Genomic DNA, 17,479 nt, shown 5'->3' on the forward strand with positions numbered 1-17,479 from the left:
CCCCCCCCCCCCAGCAGGGAGCCAGATGCGGGGCTCCATCCCAGGACCCTGGGACCATGACCTAAGCTGAAGGCAGACGCTTAACGACTGAGCCACCCAGGCGCCCTTGAATCATTTTAAAGATGTAAATCATCTAAGTATCCTTTATCTCTCTTCCATTTGTCAGCAATAGATGGCATGTCAAGATTTGAGTATGATTATTTCCATTTTAAAAAAAAAAAGTTTTGTCTGTTTATGGTAATTGTAATCTCTGTTTTCCCTGTACTCTTGTTTTCTTGCAAGTGTTATGTCATTTTTAATTTCTGCTATATATTTTTTAAAATTTCTGCTATACTTCTTTAGAACTACTGGATTTTACCTGGAAAGAACCGCAGAGTTCATCTGATAAGTGGTTGTTAAGGACTTAGGCCATACAAATGAACTACTTGGGGTCAAATCACACCTCTGTCAGTTTCTAGTTGTGTGATCTTGGGCAAATTACTCAACTTCTTCAGTCTCCTAGTCTTTAAAATGATAGGATTATTGTGAGGATTAAATGATTTAATGCGTGTAGAACATTAGAATGCTGTCTGGCCTGTAGTACATACTCAATACTTGTTACCCATGATCATTATTTTCACTAATCCAATCTTCTGGGAATTGTGGCATTCAGACAGAGTGCCTTGCTGATAGGGAATCAACTAGTGAGTGGGGGAAATAATACTCAGATTCATGTCTCCTTTCTCCAAGCCTAGGAATCTGAGCTCAATGCATCCTTCCTAGTAGTGTTTTTAAACACTAGGGCACAGAGGTGTCTTAGAGGCATGCATAGCTAATCAGGGTGCAGGGCTCTGGTGCCTGGTTTCTCACCTTCATAGCTGTCTTGGGCTTTTTGGCACAAAAGTATTATTTGTTAAGAACCCTATCACTTTCAGGACCTTCTATAAATATTTTGACCATCAAAACATTTTCATTATTATCAGTGAGCCCCTCCTCTATACCTATCAGTCTTCCCCCATCTCTTTATCCCCTGACCTTGCCACCTCATTCCAAGGGGTTTTAGGTTTTTTTGTTTTTGTTTTGTTTTGTTTTGTTTTAACTTTTTAGCTTCTTTTTTTTTTTTGTTTTTCATTTATTTACATGTATTTATTTTTTTCTTTAAATTTTTTATTGTTATGTTAATCACCATACATTACACCATAAACAATGAATCATGGAACAGTACATCAAAAACTAACTTTTTAGCTTCTTAACCCTCCTTCTGTCTTGATTCTGATTCCTATACGTTTGAGTCTCTTCCCGCTTGGCAGGTCCAAAATTTACACTTATCAGGAGATATATCCTGTATCCAGTAGTTTTATGTCAGTATCACTTCTCAGTCTTTTGGCTAAGATCAAGTGTGGTAGTTCTTTGTCAGTATTTTCCTCTGCTTGGCTTTCAAAGCCTTCCATGATGTGACTCTGGAAGACCTATCCAACCTGATATCTTTGCTCTCCAGCCCACTTCCTCCCCTAGAGTCAGCCTGGTCTCCTCTACCCAAGTCTTGCAGTTTTTTCCTCTGAACCTCATATCATTTGCTCCAAACACACACACACACACACACACACACACACACACACACACACACACCAGTAAAGTAGATTTATATAAATATCTTTAAAACTCAGGATAAAACACCACAACATATATTTATATTTTCCTCTTTTATAACACCTTGTAAAGAGGCTCAAATTTTCATGTCTCCTTTTGATGTGGCTAATATGGAAACATACCTCTCGTTTAGCATTCATTTCATATCTAGGAAAATATTAGTATTCTAGAAAACGTCAGTGCCGTATGAGTTAAATAATGAGCACCAACATAAAAGAAAGGCCTTTCTTTTTATTGTCTTGCACAGGGAATCTAGAAACATCAGCAAAAGAAAGAAAAAGAAATTTCACAGTAAATTGTGTCGAAATAATTCAAGGAAATGCCTATTTGTTACTCAAACAGCTTAAACAGTCTGTAACACCCTTCATCTACATTGCATCCTCCAACACGTTTACAAAAACTGACATTTCAAACAACCGTATTCTCTAATTTCTTACACCAGAATGACAGTGACGAAAGGAAGAGAACATCATTTTTATTACAATAGTATTCTCAGTATTCCCTTAAAATGCACATACATATGCTCAGTCAGAGAAATAGATTTCTCATTTAGCCACATCAACATGAAGGATTAAAAGGGGTTGTTGCGATGGCTGTAAAGATCAGCTCTGGCTGGTCTGTGTGTAGCCTGTGTGTTTCTTCTCTGTGCTAATTACACTTCCTCATCGAAGCCTGGCAGTCATATGACTGGACTGGACTTTGTGTGATTCAATCTTATCAAATTATAAAGTGCATTTAGGACACACAGAGATGCTCACTGAAGTTTAAAATGAAAATACCACCTGCTTTTTTTTTTCACTGTAATCTATGAACTTAGACCTCAAAAAGTTTAAGATTAATTCTTTGATCAGATTGCAAAGTTTTGTTTCCTTCCATTCTACTTATTCACTGAAAGTCCACACCTGTAGTTGCATCTCCATCAATCCACGGGAAAGCTAGCCCAGAAGGGAACTGTGAAAGTATAAACCAAAGCAAATTTTAGTGTTCTTTTGCTATTATATGTTTTCCAATGTCAAGTGGACATTATTTCATTTTGTTTCATTCAAAGCAAACAAAATCTAGTATGAAAAGCATATTCTCTTGTGCCCTTTATACACTTTACCTCCATATTCCTTTGGATATTTATTTTGATAAATTTATCAAGCACAGACAACATAAGAAATAGAAAATTAGAGCAGAACGTACTGTTAGCCTATGTAAATGGAATAAATATAATAGCCTATAAAAATGTGGAGAGAGGGAATGAGCCTAGGGAAAGGTCAGTGATAAGGAGATTGAAACTGATTTCTTCCAAGGTCATAAATGACTAGTAACTTTTAAATTCTTGCCTTAGAGTTAACACAGAATGGTAAATAAGAATGGATAATATATGCATATATATAATTGAATAATAAAAGTATCTCTTGGCATAAAATAAAAATTATTTTAATTTGATTAGACTGTGATATGTATTTCATTCAACTTGATTTCAGTGAATAATTAACTGAATTATAACTTATACTTAATACCAAACACCAACATTTTGAGCCTAATTAAAATAACATGGTCATAGTTAATGCCAAAGAGAGTAACACAATGTAGAAAGACTGACATCCAGGAAAGCTGCTCCTTATTCCTATTAATCTTAAAGATGTAACCCATATTCCTAATGCCTCTGTTATGCTCCTGAAAATGAGAAATAATTTATGTCCTTCCCTACCTTCTGGGTTACAGTGATAAATATGTAAAAATGCATTGAGCTTTTTGTGATAAAAGGTACTATGAAAATCTAAGGTGTTTTTATTATTATATCAATCAAATGGGATCTCAGACTAAGTTCCTTTTTGAAGACCCACAACTTTTGATGGGCAAATCATGAAATTGTATTGGGAAATATATTGAAGCCACATAAGAGGGCAGGCAGAAGATTTTTATGCCTTTTGAGGCCTTTTAAACTTGGTTACAATTAGAAATGGGAGAAGATATTTATCATAGGATATATCAGTTGGGATATTAATTGAGAGCAAATAACTATATTTAAGAGACACTATGTAAAAGCAGGAACTCTAATTCTTGCTTCATCAAATAAATGTGCTAAGTCACCGTTTTTGTTTCCATCATCATAGTTACTGTATATCAACTGTTTCCTCTGTTCCCGGAAGTTTGAATATTTTACACTCATGGTTACATTTAACCTCACAGGAATCCTACATTAAGCATTATTATCACCATTGTATAGATCAGAAATCAAGACTTAGAAGAGATTAACTCATCCAAGGCCCCACAGTGATAGAGTGAGGTTCAGATTGGGATATGCCTGAAGTACAAACCCAAACTCTTAACAATTTGCAAAATTGTAGCTCATGGTAGAGTAACATCATACCTATTTAAAGGACTAATTTTTGACAAGCTATACTATTAAAAACTTAGGAGGAGATATTGTACAAATATGGGCACTCAAAAGATGCTTGAATCAAACTGAAATGAGTCTTTTGTCATAGATCAGGAATAAATACTTAGAAACAGGAACTGATTATGTATCCGTTATTTGACCTTCACCTGAAGATAAGTATTATAAGGATACTATCAGTTGTCTGATTTTTTTCCTTGGTAATAGATTTATAATCAGTTTTAAACAAAAATATTACCGAATTAGGTATTTCTAAAGCTCCTGATATTTTTGCCTTTATACATCATAGAATGTTTTCCTTAAAAATCTATTACCCATTTCCCACAGAAAGGAGTTAATAATGGGGAATCCTCCTAAAAATAAAATTGGACTTTTTTGGATCTTTAAATTATTTTTCATTGTTCATAATGCCATACATATCATTTATTTGTGACAGAAATTAGGAGTGGTTTTTATAATTCATGCTAAAACATTTTTCTGTTCAATAGTGTAATTTTCTCTTTTAAAAATTATCTTTTAGTTTTGAAACATTATAATGTACATTTATACAATATCTTTTCTCACATTTCAGACTCGGTAAGAGTACATCTTTTAACCCTTATGTAAATTCTCATCTTTAAAAAGTCCTACCTGTCTTGGCAAAGAATAGTTTAAGCTGTCTATTGTGTGCATATTTTCAATTTAATTAAGAAAAACAAAAATAAACATGGCTTAAGAGCTCATTAAAGCTGGCAGTTCAAACTTAAGAGTATTTGTAACTAGCAGAAAAATATCTTATTGTCTGATTATTTGAAGAAAGGCTGGAATTTAAAAGAATACTTCTTAAAATGCTTATATAGCAGCTGTTATTTAAACCAATATAACATAATGGAAAATGGTGATATGGAAGGGAAAAGTTAGCTTGCACAAACATAAATTTCTCTCTCATTAAAGAATACATACAGCACTCATTCATCCATACACTTGAATTAAAAAAAAAAAAGACTCACCTGTTTTCTGGGTTAGAAGATATGAAGGATTTTTGCATAAAGAATTGAAAAGATATGTGTTTGAGATTCCTTGACTTGTATTTATTGACTCATCTCCCTATGAGTAATCAGATAAGTGCAAAGTTTAAAATAATAGTTTTTAAATGTATCTAAATAGTTTAGTAAGTACTAAAATGTATACCTGCACCTTAAATTTTTTCTCACTACTTTTCCTGACAAATTCATTTTTAATTCCTCCACTCCCCACTGTGGTTTAAGCAGCCTTAATAGTATCAATTAAGTGTACCCTGGTGATCAAAGTTTTGGGGTTAATGTAAAAACTGATTTTCTAAAGCTGCATTAACTATGTGTTATCACCAGAAGGTATCTTTTTAGAAATGTTGCTAAAACTTAAGATATAATATGCTGTTGTGGGAAATGAAATGCATCCTGTCATGCACTCTCATAAATGCACACCAGTGAATTTACAATCCACTCAATGACAAAAAGAACAAGGTACAGTGCAAAGTAATTAGTGAATCAAGGCACCAAGGTCACTGGTTATATTCTGGTCATTATACATTTTAAACTTTTGTGAAACATTTAGTCAAATAATGCATAGAATTTCACGCTTCCTATCCATAAAAGCAGACCTAAGAGTATAGATATAAAGTGTACTGTAAGAACCAGGTGGTGTCAAAATACACACATGGGATTTTTTTAGTTCCCTGAACTACCCCCTAGTAATTATTGGGGTAAAGAGGAAGGGGGGGTGAAATTTAACTCTTATTCCTGTAAGTAGGTAAGCTGATTCTCTTCTGTGGTCCATAATTTCTTAGGCTATTCTAAAAATTACCCTGGAATCTCTGGTGGCTCTATCACATCAACAAAAAGGTCAAGTTAACCTCAGTTTATGGTAACTCCTCTGTATCCAGTTGATCTGCTTTCCTCACAATAAAAGGAAAACTTTAGATTGCATTTAAAATCTGTTTCTAATCTGTAGCCAGAGAGCTTCCTTTGCCCCATGTTCTGATAAAGACAGAATTTTATTTTCCATCAAATTGCTTTAAATTGTTCCTTACTCTTTATTTCACCAAACTTCCCACAACTTTATACTTTCCAGATTGTTTATGCAGGGTAGCTACGACTAGGAATCATGATCAAGATGCTGTGTCCCTTTGCTAGTCCTCCTGAGTTTACCCTCCCCAGATAATTTTTAAAACCGGTGGGCTTATTCTCTCATGGCTCCCATCCCCCCCCCCTTAAAAAATAAAACAAAACTATCCCATTCCAGGCGCCCCCTCTCTGCCTGCCGCAAGCATTTTAATGACAGTTTACTTTAGCGGTCTATCAGCAGACTGCTGCCTCTGCCACCTGAATTTCAATTTCTTAATTTACAGCTCAGATAAAACAGAATGGAGCAGGATCCGGGCTGCGCTCTACATTGGGTTGGCCTTATCAAGCGTGAAGTTTGGCGCATTGCAAACCTATTCAAGTGATTATCTGTTGAGGACCTCTCGAGCCATCTCCATCTCTGCAGCGGGCTGATAAGACAGCTGTTTCTCTAGCCGCCGCGTCTCCCCGGGCCTCAGTCTTCTTCTGATACAAACTCCGCCTTTGTCACTGTGCCCCGGTGCGGTCACTTGCTCTATGGGGCAAGGGTTTGATCTAAACACACGTGGGGGGAAAGTGCGAGTGTGTGAGAGAGCAGAGGAGGGAGGAAAAAGGAGGGGCAGGGTAGGAGGGGAGGAAGTAAGGGAGGGAAAGAGGGTTAGAGACCGGTGGGAGGTGGGGGCAGGGCTGCCTACCGTGAGCAGTTGATAGCTCTGATTGACTGGTCGCTGAGCCCGGCTTTATTATTTCAAATTAGACGTGCATCGCACACAAGTGGAAACATAAATCTTCAATATAAGGAAGAGCCTCCGAGCATCGGAAGCAGGAAAACCGTTTCTTCCCAGGTCCCGGTAAAGGGGCCGGCCAAAAGACTGATTGCCACCAGCTGAGACAGATGGTTTCCTTTAACTTTGGAAACTGCTATTTTTAATTACTTGTATTAATTTTGCATGAGATGTATCGGCTCCAGGAGGAAGCTTAGAGAAAGCTGTTAGCATCCCTGAAAGAAACGGACACAAAGCTCTGATTTGCCTTTTCTCACCTCCAGTTTTTCTTACCTCACCCTTGCCTGGTCACCTAGACCTCCCTTTGCATGCTCAGCAAAGACATTAGTTTATCCTGCTAAAAGTTGCTACTGTGTAAAAGAGGGGAGGAAAAGAAATCTGAGGACATTTGTGGGAAGCTTTACATAAATGATCATCGATCCGAAGCTGCAAATATATTTTCCGAGACACTCTGGGGCACGTGCAACAGATCTTAGTCTGAATCTGAATATCTGCAGTCAAATCACTTAAAGGAGAATGAACTTCATACAAATTTTGCCCGGGGGGGGGGGGGTGGGGGTAGGGGGAAGAACATTCTAAGCTGGTCTCAAAAGATTTACCGCGACACTAGATTACATTCAAAAAATGTTAAACACTTAAACAATTCACATGGCTTTAATAAGTGTGAGCAGCAACCTAAGGTTTTAGGGGAATTCTCCCCTAGTCTACTCTCTTTACAGTTCTTTTTCTCTCAAACCGGAGTTTAAAGACAAAATGTAAAGAGAAAGCGAAGGATGTTTGTGATCCTGCTCACTGCCGCTTCTGGCACTGTCCCTGATGGAAAGTGTTTGCAATATAAAGGGTCCTTTGCAAAATAGTCTAGGAGGTAACTTATCTTCGGATAAAAGACTGCCTCTTTGCCAGAGGTGGATGGAGCCGGGGAGGAACTGGGGTTGGGGGAAGCGAGGGGGACCGGGTAAGCGTTTTTTTTTTTTGTTGCGATTCCCGCTGGGAATTTTGAGGATTAAGAATTCTGGAGTAGGTTTAGCAGACTTTCCGATACTACCTGGATTTGCATTTATTTTGCATGAACACTTTGATGAAAGGCAGGCTCACCAGGGCAAGGGAGTGTGTGAAAAGAGAAGCTCAGTGAAGGGTGCGCCCAGAGTTTGGGGCCCTAACCCTCCTGACGGTTTGTCACCAAGGCCGAGTCCTAGCAAAAGCCAGCCTAATTCAAAACAAACGTGTTTCTGTGAAGTAGGACAGCCTTTTTCTTAAAGTCTGTGGAATGAAACGTTCCGAAGAATTGCAGTTTCCGTGTCTTACTTGGGAGGGACAGAAAAAAACTGTCAAGCTTTGCAAGCCTTTATCGGCTCGTCTCTGTCCATGGTGCTAATTCCTGCCTCTCTCTCTTGCCCGGTTGCCTCGCTCTAAACTTAACCTTGGTATCAATTTTCTCGACAACTTTTTTTCTGTTTTCTAAACTGTAGAAGGAAAGTTGACATGCTCCTTTAGGTAGAACAAATAAAAGAGTAATCATCAAGCTATATAATATCTATATTTCTCATGTAGGCATTAAACTGTCACATTTCCAACATTTTGAACGACAGACTCCACCCCCACCCCAAACTGCCCAACAAACTAACACAGAATATTTTTATTCTTCTGAGAGGGTATCATGTTTGGAACTATTGCCCTAAGCCACACATTGTAAACTCACCTAAATAGCTTAACTACTTTATTTACTTTAAAAAAAAAAGTCACAATAGTAGTTTATAGCATCCTATATCATAAAATGCTAAAATCATACTCCCCTCAACTAGTGTAAGGGAGTTATTTATCCTAAAAGATATTGCCCACAATTGCTTATGAGTATTCCTGTGAATGAGTGTTGTTCCTTTATAGACTTTAGCAAAATAATCTATTGAATTCATTATTTTTCAGCTTTGAGAACTATTCTTTTAGCAACTTTCTCCACATCAAACTTTTTCTCCAAACTTTCAGTGAGTGACCCCCCAAATCTATCGATTCGCTGCTGCAGTTCAAAATAATGCTAAGGACTTTGAAAATATATCAGAGCTAAGATGACAGTCATAACTCAAATGTCTTTTAAATGCTTTTCTAATGCAAGTTCAAATGCTGTAGATAATTCTTAACCTAACTATGGATGAAGAGGGGTTGATTATAGTTCCTTAATGTGGAGTGTGATGTTTACATATAGTCTTTATTAATTGCAAGATAGAATATGTTAGTATTTCAGGCTATGACAACATGAATTTCAAAGTGAAATCTACATCCAGATATCACTTATTTTAAATAGGCTGTATTCAGTTTTTATTTTGAAAAGTTGGAAAAATATATGTTACCTAAGGTATATGTACCCATTTAAATGTTTTTAAATTTAGAAACCTCTGTTTTATTGAGGAAAGGAACTAGTATTTTAAGATATTTTCAATACCTTAAATAATTTAACTCCATTTTACCTATATAGAAAAAACAACATGTTGAAGATGACAACATTTTGAAAAACATTTGCTCCTCTGCCCAAACTAAAGAAAGCATATATACCCAATCCACAGAATTTAGCATTTTGCATTTGAATGGACAAGTTGACTATTTTCCAAGTAATTTCTTTAACTACATAACACACAAGCTAGATTTTCATCACTCCACACCACACCCAGCTTTCCTTATCCACCCTCCCCCTTTTGGAAAATATACCACCATAATCTGCAAATTCTTGTGGAAACAAACACACATCAAAAAATAAAACAAAGTATTATTTTCCATCCAGTTAGAAGATACTTATATAATTGTAAGTTAATGGTAAAGATTTTCTACAGAGTGCTGAGAATATTACATGAATACATGCAACTAATTCAATATTACGAGCATGTTAACAAGGAGAAAAGACAATTCACTTCATAAATAAGTCTGCATAAACGGTAGTATATTTTATTTAGTTGTATTTATTACTTTAAGAGTTATTTCTCTGTACTGACCAGGGGGTGAGGGGAGGGGTTGAAGGAAGATGATAACAAACACAATCTTCCAACTGTTTATTCATACAGTGTTTAATCTATTTTAGGTGAAGTGGAGTCTTTCTGTCTTTTCCCTTGACTTGTCCTTCCCTCAGCCCCTTCACTCCATTTCCTCAAACTGCTTTTCTTTCTTCCCATGAGTTCCACCCTGGTCTAGAGAATAGCTTTAAGTTGAAATTAGGACCCCAGTCTTGTTGTTATATAAAAAGTGTGGCAGGGGATTAGGACATGGTAATTATAAATTATAAGATAACAATGCTAATTATAAGCTAACATATAGATTCAGGCCTCCTTTTCCAACCCCCTGTTATCGTCATGCAAAGTAATAGAACTTGAACATATTATATGGGCTATACGGGGAGATAAACAGGTCTTCTGTTCTTTGTCAATCATTACCCACACTCAGGGAACTCTGAATTACTTCACCCTTCACTTTGTAGTCACTTTGCTTTGTGACTATCTGTCCCTTTCCTTCCATCCAATTCTGACCTCCTGCAATCTCTAACTCTTAACCTGTGCCTCCTTTTTCTGAATTTCAAAGATAGCCACTAGTAGTAAACAGGTAAAGGAATTCCTTTTAGAAAGGCATGAGCATCTAGAGAAGATATGTTACATTGTGTCAGAAACATTAAGTACTATCTAGGAAGTTGACACTGTCAAGATTAAAAGAAGAAATTCAGGCTGAAAAAGAACCTAGGTCAAGCTGATGTTGTCTCTATTTATACATCAAGTCGATCCTGAGGACCCCGCTTTCACTTGGAGGAAGAAATAAATACCATGCACAAAACTATACTTCAGTCTCTTGAATGTTATTAAAATATGGTATTTAATAAAGTAGTCTTCATCTACAAAGCAGAAGCATTGACAGCACTTGGTCTTCTGGTTAAACTTTCTAAATCCTCAAAGAACCCAGATAAAGGTTCGACTAATCTTTACTGTCAGCAATACATGTGTTGTCCAAGAACTGTACCGCCAGCAAATGCAGAGGAGTGGCTTGTTCTAATTTTATATACAGATGCTCTTTTTGAGTCTCCATATATCTCAAAGTGAAGGACCTTAGCTCTGTGCAGTACCTCTTTTCCTGACAGGATGTTTATCCTACACTTTTCTAATATGAAATGAAAGCTAATTCAAACCGTGCAGCTTTATTTGAAAGCATTTCTGAATTCATTCTTATCCTAAAAGGATGCTTTAAAAAATAAACAAGAAAGCTGCAATATGCATATATTAAAATAGAGAAAGACACAAAATTGCTTAATATCTAATACAGAATACTGGAACACAAACCGAAAAAGGCATGCGGGCAAGTAATGGATGTACATTCATCCCTTTCACTCAGATCAAAGAGAGGGAGCTCTCAATGACTCATACATACCGGACAGAGTTTAATGTTATAAAGAAACGTGCCTTAGATGCGGCAGTGATGGCAAGGAAAATGAATCTTTCGGAAGCAGAAAGATTTAAAAGGAAAGAAGATCATGCCATATCGCAAACTCTGATACTACAGTTCCAGCCCTCCCACGTTGCTCTTTCCATCTTTTTGCTTCTTGCATTTCCCTTCGCCGCCTGTGTTAAGTGTGTACCTCCCCGCACAACTTACCTTGAAACGGGACTCCATTGAGCTCTTGAGAGTGACACAAGCTTCTAGCCAATCGTATCAAGCGTGCTCGCCCGGGCGGCCTCAATGGAAGCATCTAGACCAATCAGGGTCCTGGGGAGATGAGCAAGTTACGTTGTGGCGCCACTCGGCGTATACTTCCGCGCGTGCTGCCCGGGATAGGAGCCTGGCAGAGCAGCTGCACACACGGCAGTGCGGAGGCAGAGAAGGGGTTGGTGATACGGTGCTATAAATCTGTGGTCCAGTCCACCTCCCTTTTAAGACGTCCTCCCCCCTTATTTCTGTTCTCAGTTAGAGATGCAGCAGCTTACTCCTGTAGCGACCTACTAAAAAGCAACAAGGAGAAAGACATCGTCTTTTTGAAAAAACGTTCTTTCGTCTCTTTTCTTTGTTCCTTCGTTTGTTTTTCTTGCCCCTTTTTGTTTAGTTGAACGGCAATAGGAGGGTAGTCTCTCCGTCTTTTTAAACTCTCTTTTTTAAGTTCCCCCTCCCCTTTCATATTTTTTTTTTCGCCATTTCCTTTAGCGTTGGACTTTGGGGTCGAAAACATTTCTTTTTATTTGCTTCTTTTAAGCCGAGCACAGTTTAGGTTTCGTGTTGTCTTAAGAGAACTATCCAGCAGCTTCTTGCTCATCCTTATTGGGAGAACTGCACCGTTACTTTAAAAACACACATACACAAAAACCTTAAGGGAGAAAGGTAAGTTTCGGTTTGGTTTCTTTAATCATTAGTTGCAGCGATGCGCTGGCAAACCCAGAAAACCTGTAAGTGAGCGGAATACAGAATATGAAGTTAATTGCACATGTTTGTCTCATTTCAAAGCTACTGCTCTGCTTTTTAATTCTAGAGAGCTAGACTAAAAGACAGTGGACGCATGCTTGACGTACTGAATTTTCGCAAATGTCAATGGCAGAAACTTAAGTGGTAAATGTGGCTAGAGTAGAGCGGGGGTACAATGAGAGTCTAGGTGTTGAGTGAGCTACGGGATTGAGGTTGGAAGTTCATTTCGTGGGAAGAGAGGGATAACTTGGGTTTTGGGGGACGCATGCCTCTACTTTCGCACAGTAACCAAAGGACTGGAGAGGCTTTAATACCATTGAGGGGAATCAGAAGCCTGGACTTGGAGATTAGACCAGCGAAAACCCCACACTTAATTGCATTAACCAGATAACGTGTGCTGGGGAGATGGGATTGCCAGATGGAATTTAGATGCTGCACCAGGCTGCTAGTTGTAGTTGACTGAAAAAGTACATGCCGCCTGAGGGCTAGGGCTGGGCTGGGGCTAGGGTGGGTAGAAGCTGTCAAAACTCATCATTGCTAGGTGTGCGGGCTCTAATTCATGGGCGCCAATTACCGTGATTCTTTTTTAAAAGAAGGTAGCCAATTTAGGGCCGAATTCTTAAGCCTGTACCGGATATGAGATTCCCTTTGTTCAGAAAAGCGTAAATAAGATCCTTGGAGCTGTGTCTGTGGAGTGGCGGCTGCCTGGGAGCCTTGCTGTGCTGGGCTCTGGGAAGTGGATTGCAAGCCCTGTCCTTGGTCCTACGCGGCTGACTTCGCCTTAGGGGCGAGGGGGAACCCCTTCGCAGCCGTGAGGATTCACAGCCACCCTAAGGAGCCAACTCCGCTACGTTGCCCTCACCCCCTTTTTTACTGCCCCCCCCCCGAATAGCTATTGTTAAACTGACGCCGGGAGAAAGATGGTTGGGGGTGAGACGCTGGGCAGACACATGCTTCATTTTAACTTTTGTGATTTCTCAGGGTTTGGGAGAAACCAGCTGGCTTTCTGCTGCGGAAAAAGAGAAATCAGGATAGATGTGGGAAAGGGGGAAGGATGTTCGCTGGGCGGGGAGGATCGAGAGGGTGGTGGTGGCGGTGAACGAGGTGCTGCCTTTGCCTAAGGGAAGTTTAAATTATTGGCACGAGGGGGTGTGGGTGAGTGTGCGTGAGAGCGCCGGTGTGGTGCTTGACATGGAGAGAATGGGGAAAAGGTACAAAACCGGCCGGGGGTTGTTAATTTCACCCTGCTCTCCACCCCACCCACCCTCCCGGGTCTAAAAGCCAACTTGCGGCCAGCCTCCAGACACGACTCTGCCATCTCCGGGGCGGTGGGGTCTGGGGAAAGCAAGGTGGCAGTGCCCTGCACGGGAGCTCCGCGGCGAATAGGACCTCGCGTGGCCATTGTTGCTTAATTTATGCCCAGCACGTTGCTACGTACCCACCTATTTCACGTCTGTAAAGAATTAATATGAGAGCTATACAACTGTGGCAAATTGGAGGTTGGATACGTTCCCCGTTTGCCATTTTCAAGTACGGGTTAGCGAAACTGATGTCGAGACTGGGTATTTTCTCTTGTAATTGCCAGCTGCAGATCTGGCTTTATTGTGGCCAGAGTGAGAGGAATAGTCAACCATTTAGTATTTACTTTTAACACTGCTGGGATGGGATGAATGTCTTACTTTCTCCCGGAAATGCACGGGTTCTTTCCCCGCCCCTACTCACAAACACTGTTGTTGAGTGTTTATTGGTTAAGATTTTAAACCTTTAGCCCTTCCCCACATATCTATTTATATATATATATATATATATATATATATATATATGTATATATGTAAATACCCATCCTCTGGATGTTGGGAATAGGAGGGAGATAGAGATGGTTTATTTCTTAGGCCTACACTGCAACCTATAAAATGCAAGCTTAAAGTGGGGGGGAGGGTAGAGTACAGAGCAGACAATAGTAACCGAATAAATTATTTTCCTAATTGGAAATAAGTTCCTGAAGGTCAAGAAAAAAGTGCATGTTTTAGGGGTGGTAGAGTAGAAAAGCTGTTTGGGCCTGTAAGACTTTCTTCATAAAATGGCTTCTTAAATGGGACATCTGAAAGGTTTGTCAGAATCTGAACAAATAAGTCTGCAAACCCAGAAAATGTTGATTGTTTAAAAGTCACTTTTTGGAGGATTTAAAAAAGTAACTATCTCTCAGTTATTATTGTCATTCCCTGAGTCTGTCTTACACCAATCACTCCTGGGTTCTTCTTCCCTCTTTTAACCAAGTGCTTAGGCACCCCATTTTAACCTGTTCTGGCGTTCTCCAAGAAAAACTACAACGTTTGCAGGTCGAAGTGGATTGGAAGACTTGGGGAACTCTGTAGAGAGGTCTTCCGTAACTTGAAGAAGTCAGCTTCAGGAAGTAGGGCGTAGGGCATTCTAGGAGTTTTAGGCTTGGATTGGCAAATGTGGTAGGCCCATTTTTGCCTAACGTTTGGAAACAGGCATTTTTAGCAATCCCGCCTGCCTGGGATGGGAATATTATAATTAACTGTTTAGAGGGAGTTCAGAGAGGCGCAGGCGCTTTGAGCAGTTTTCCCAGTAACCCCGTACAAAGTCAATTAAGGTCATTTAATTGCTAATCGGATTTGGGGTGACAACAGAAATGCTGGTATAGAATCAATTAGCTATTTCTGGTGTCCCCAGTCTGGGTCCCCCAAATTGAGGGGTGGATTGTCTCCATTTCGATTATGGTTAAACCCCTTACTTTACTACGCCTGATTTGACTTCGCCCAAGAGGGCAATTTTGCCTCTTCCACCCCCGCCCTGGGTTAAAGGAGTCCTTCCTCCATTCTCCCCCCCCAACCCCGCCCCGCCCGTCGCGTGGGGGCGGGGAGCGCTGGGCGCCCTTAGCGGACCTTGCTGCATCAAACCCGCATCATGCCCTTGAAGCTGTAACCTCGGTCACGTTTTTGCGGCGACTCAGTCGCCCACTGCTCAGTTCCTTTCTCTTACCTCCTGCGATTTCAGGTAGGTATGACAGGTGATATTTTAAGTGCAGTTTTTAAGGGGGGAAGGGTTAAAACAGAAGCCTTTGCAATGAAAACAACCACAACAACACGACAGGTGCTCTCGTAATTAAGCGGCTGAGCAGGTGTAAAAACGTGCTCCCACCGCGTGGCTCGGGGTCGGTTTTGACTCCCAGTCGCGGGGCTGAGTCTGAGGACAGGCACAGGTTTTTCTGGGGAAAGGCGATTGAGATGGGCGTGGGGGCGGGCCAAGGCTAAGCAGCGATGTGACGCCCCCCTCGGTGAAGAGTTGGCCATTTCGGGGCTGACGTGGGGGGCGTTGGAGGGATGCGGCGAGCGGCAGGCTCTTGTATAGCCGAGTGCAGGATTTCCTACTTTGCGTTTGAAGCAGAGTATAGCACCCCGCACAGGTACTCGGGCTTATTTGAACGTCAGATTCCATCGAGAGAGGCAGAGAGGGGCAGCCAGGGCTAAGCCTTTAGTTTTCCGCCAAGGGACAGGACCCTTCGGCTGTGAAGTAGGGGGGAAAAGAGCCTTTTAACTGCTTGCAATATATGTGTATGTACGTATGTGTATATATTTGATACACATATACATCAAAGTGACCCCCGCGCGAGTCGCTCTGGCTCCCCGTTAGCGCCCGGAACCTCGGGGTTTGCAAACTTGCACCTGGAATCTACCGCCTCTGGGCGCGCGACGCTCTCCGCGCTGCCAGGGTATCCTGGTCCCAGAGCTTGCTCGGAATCGGAAGACGGGAGGGACCGAGCCGAGCGGCCGCAGCCGGACGTCCTCTCGCAGGCACCGACCCGCGGGCGGCCGGGCAGGGCACGCGCCGGCGGCAGCAGTCGCGACGCCGCTAACTCGCCGCCGGCCCCGCCTCCTGGCGCTCTTCCAAGCAAGCCCCTCCTCCCCGCCCCGCTACAAACGGCGGGACCGCGGCGCCTGGGCGTCACTGAGGCAGCTGCCGGCCGGGTGAGGAGGCCGGTCGCCGGCGCGACGCGGGTAGGGCGGGGGTTTCGCCGGGTTCCAGTCCGCCTTCCCGCCTCCGCCAGGACTGGGGACGCCGCCGCCGCCTCTCCGCGGAGCCTGCCCGGAGCGACTCCTCCGCGGCTGTGCTGACGGCTGGCGGCGCGAGCCGTAGTAGCTGCAGCTCCGAGCCGTAGCAGGCAAGTGCGGGGGGTGTGGGAGTGGGGGCGGGGAGGGCGGGCACGCGGCGCCTGGCCTCGGGTCTGTTTTGGACGCCGAGGCTAAGGGCTGTGCGCGGCGCCGCGGCGCCGAGCGGAGGAGTCCGCTCGGTAGGAGCCCTAGTCCGGCCTCGGGCGGGAACGCCGGCGGGGGTGGCGGAGGTTGTGCACGCGAAGTTCCCAGAGCTCGGCCCCTTGCGGCGGGAGTAGAGGGAATTGGGCGCCTCGGGAGGTGGCACCGCCCCTCCTGTGGGCACAAGCTGGTTGGGGGCGGCGGGAGCCGAGCGGGGCCAGTCGCGCCAGGCAGCGTGCTCAGGCCTGGACGTGCCCGGGTACGGTCGCGTGAAGCGCGAGGAGAACTGCGCCGAGACGCAGGTGAGTGCTTCGGGGGGAAAAGTGGGGGGAGGGAGGGTTTTTCTAGAAAAAGGGCAGGATTCTTGTGGCGGACTGGCAGTCCCGCCTGTGGGAGGCTGTGTGCACTGGGTTCTCCAGTCGGATGGTGTTTGGTGGCGTGCCCACTTGGTACGGCGCCTCCTCGCGCGTGGTCCTTGGAGCTCCTGGGGCGTCTGGAGACTTGGAGCGGCCACGCAGTGTGCGGAGGTGGCATGGGACTGGGAGCGGCCAGGGCAGAGCAAAGAGGATCCCCGGGGCGGCTCGCTCTCTTGCGCGGTATTAGATGAGGCCGGGCGCAGCCGCGCGAGGTCGCAGCTCGCGGTGGCATCCTGGGTTTGCGCGCGAGCAGTGCGCTGGGCGGGAATCGCCGGGCTGGCCGGGCCGCCGGGCGAGGCGGACTCGGGGCTTTGGCTCGCTCGGGTAGGTTGCGGCAGCTGCGCCTCCAGCTCGGCCGGGAGGGCCTGTCAGTTGAGGCCCCCGTGCACGGACGAGTGTGCGTGCCCTGGTGCGATTGGTGGTCTCGCGGGGACCAACTTCGGTTCACCAGCAGGTGCTCCTCCAGTGGTCTTCACAATGACCA

General features: G+C 42.8%; 1 protein-coding gene across 11 annotated transcripts in view; it reads left to right on the forward strand.

The window, feature by feature from the left end:
* Window positions 1-17,479, forward strand: part of ELAVL2 (ELAV like RNA binding protein 2) — a 163,879-nt gene that overhangs the window by 12,850 nt on the left and 133,550 nt on the right. For 3 of the 11 annotated variants that reach the window (XM_025852946.2, XM_073881480.1, XM_073881482.1), the window contains exon 1: window positions 11,625-12,221. The exons of 1 other annotated variant lie outside the window; for it this stretch is intronic. The gene's annotated coding sequence lies outside the window, so the exon portion shown is untranslated. Of the gene's footprint in view, window positions 1-11,624; window positions 12,222-16,259; window positions 16,489-16,759; window positions 16,882-17,479 lie in introns of those variants that run through there. 7 more of the 11 variants (XM_073881477.1, XM_025852947.2, XM_073881483.1 and 4 more) reach the window with 5 other exon arrangements.

The sequence above is a fragment of the Callorhinus ursinus genome, unplaced genomic scaffold, assembly GCF_003265705.2.
Source record: "Callorhinus ursinus isolate GAN/ISIS: 27379988/994484 unplaced genomic scaffold, GSC_fseal_2.0 scaffold42, whole genome shotgun sequence".
NCBI classification, from domain to species: domain Eukaryota; kingdom Metazoa; phylum Chordata; class Mammalia; order Carnivora; family Otariidae; genus Callorhinus; species Callorhinus ursinus.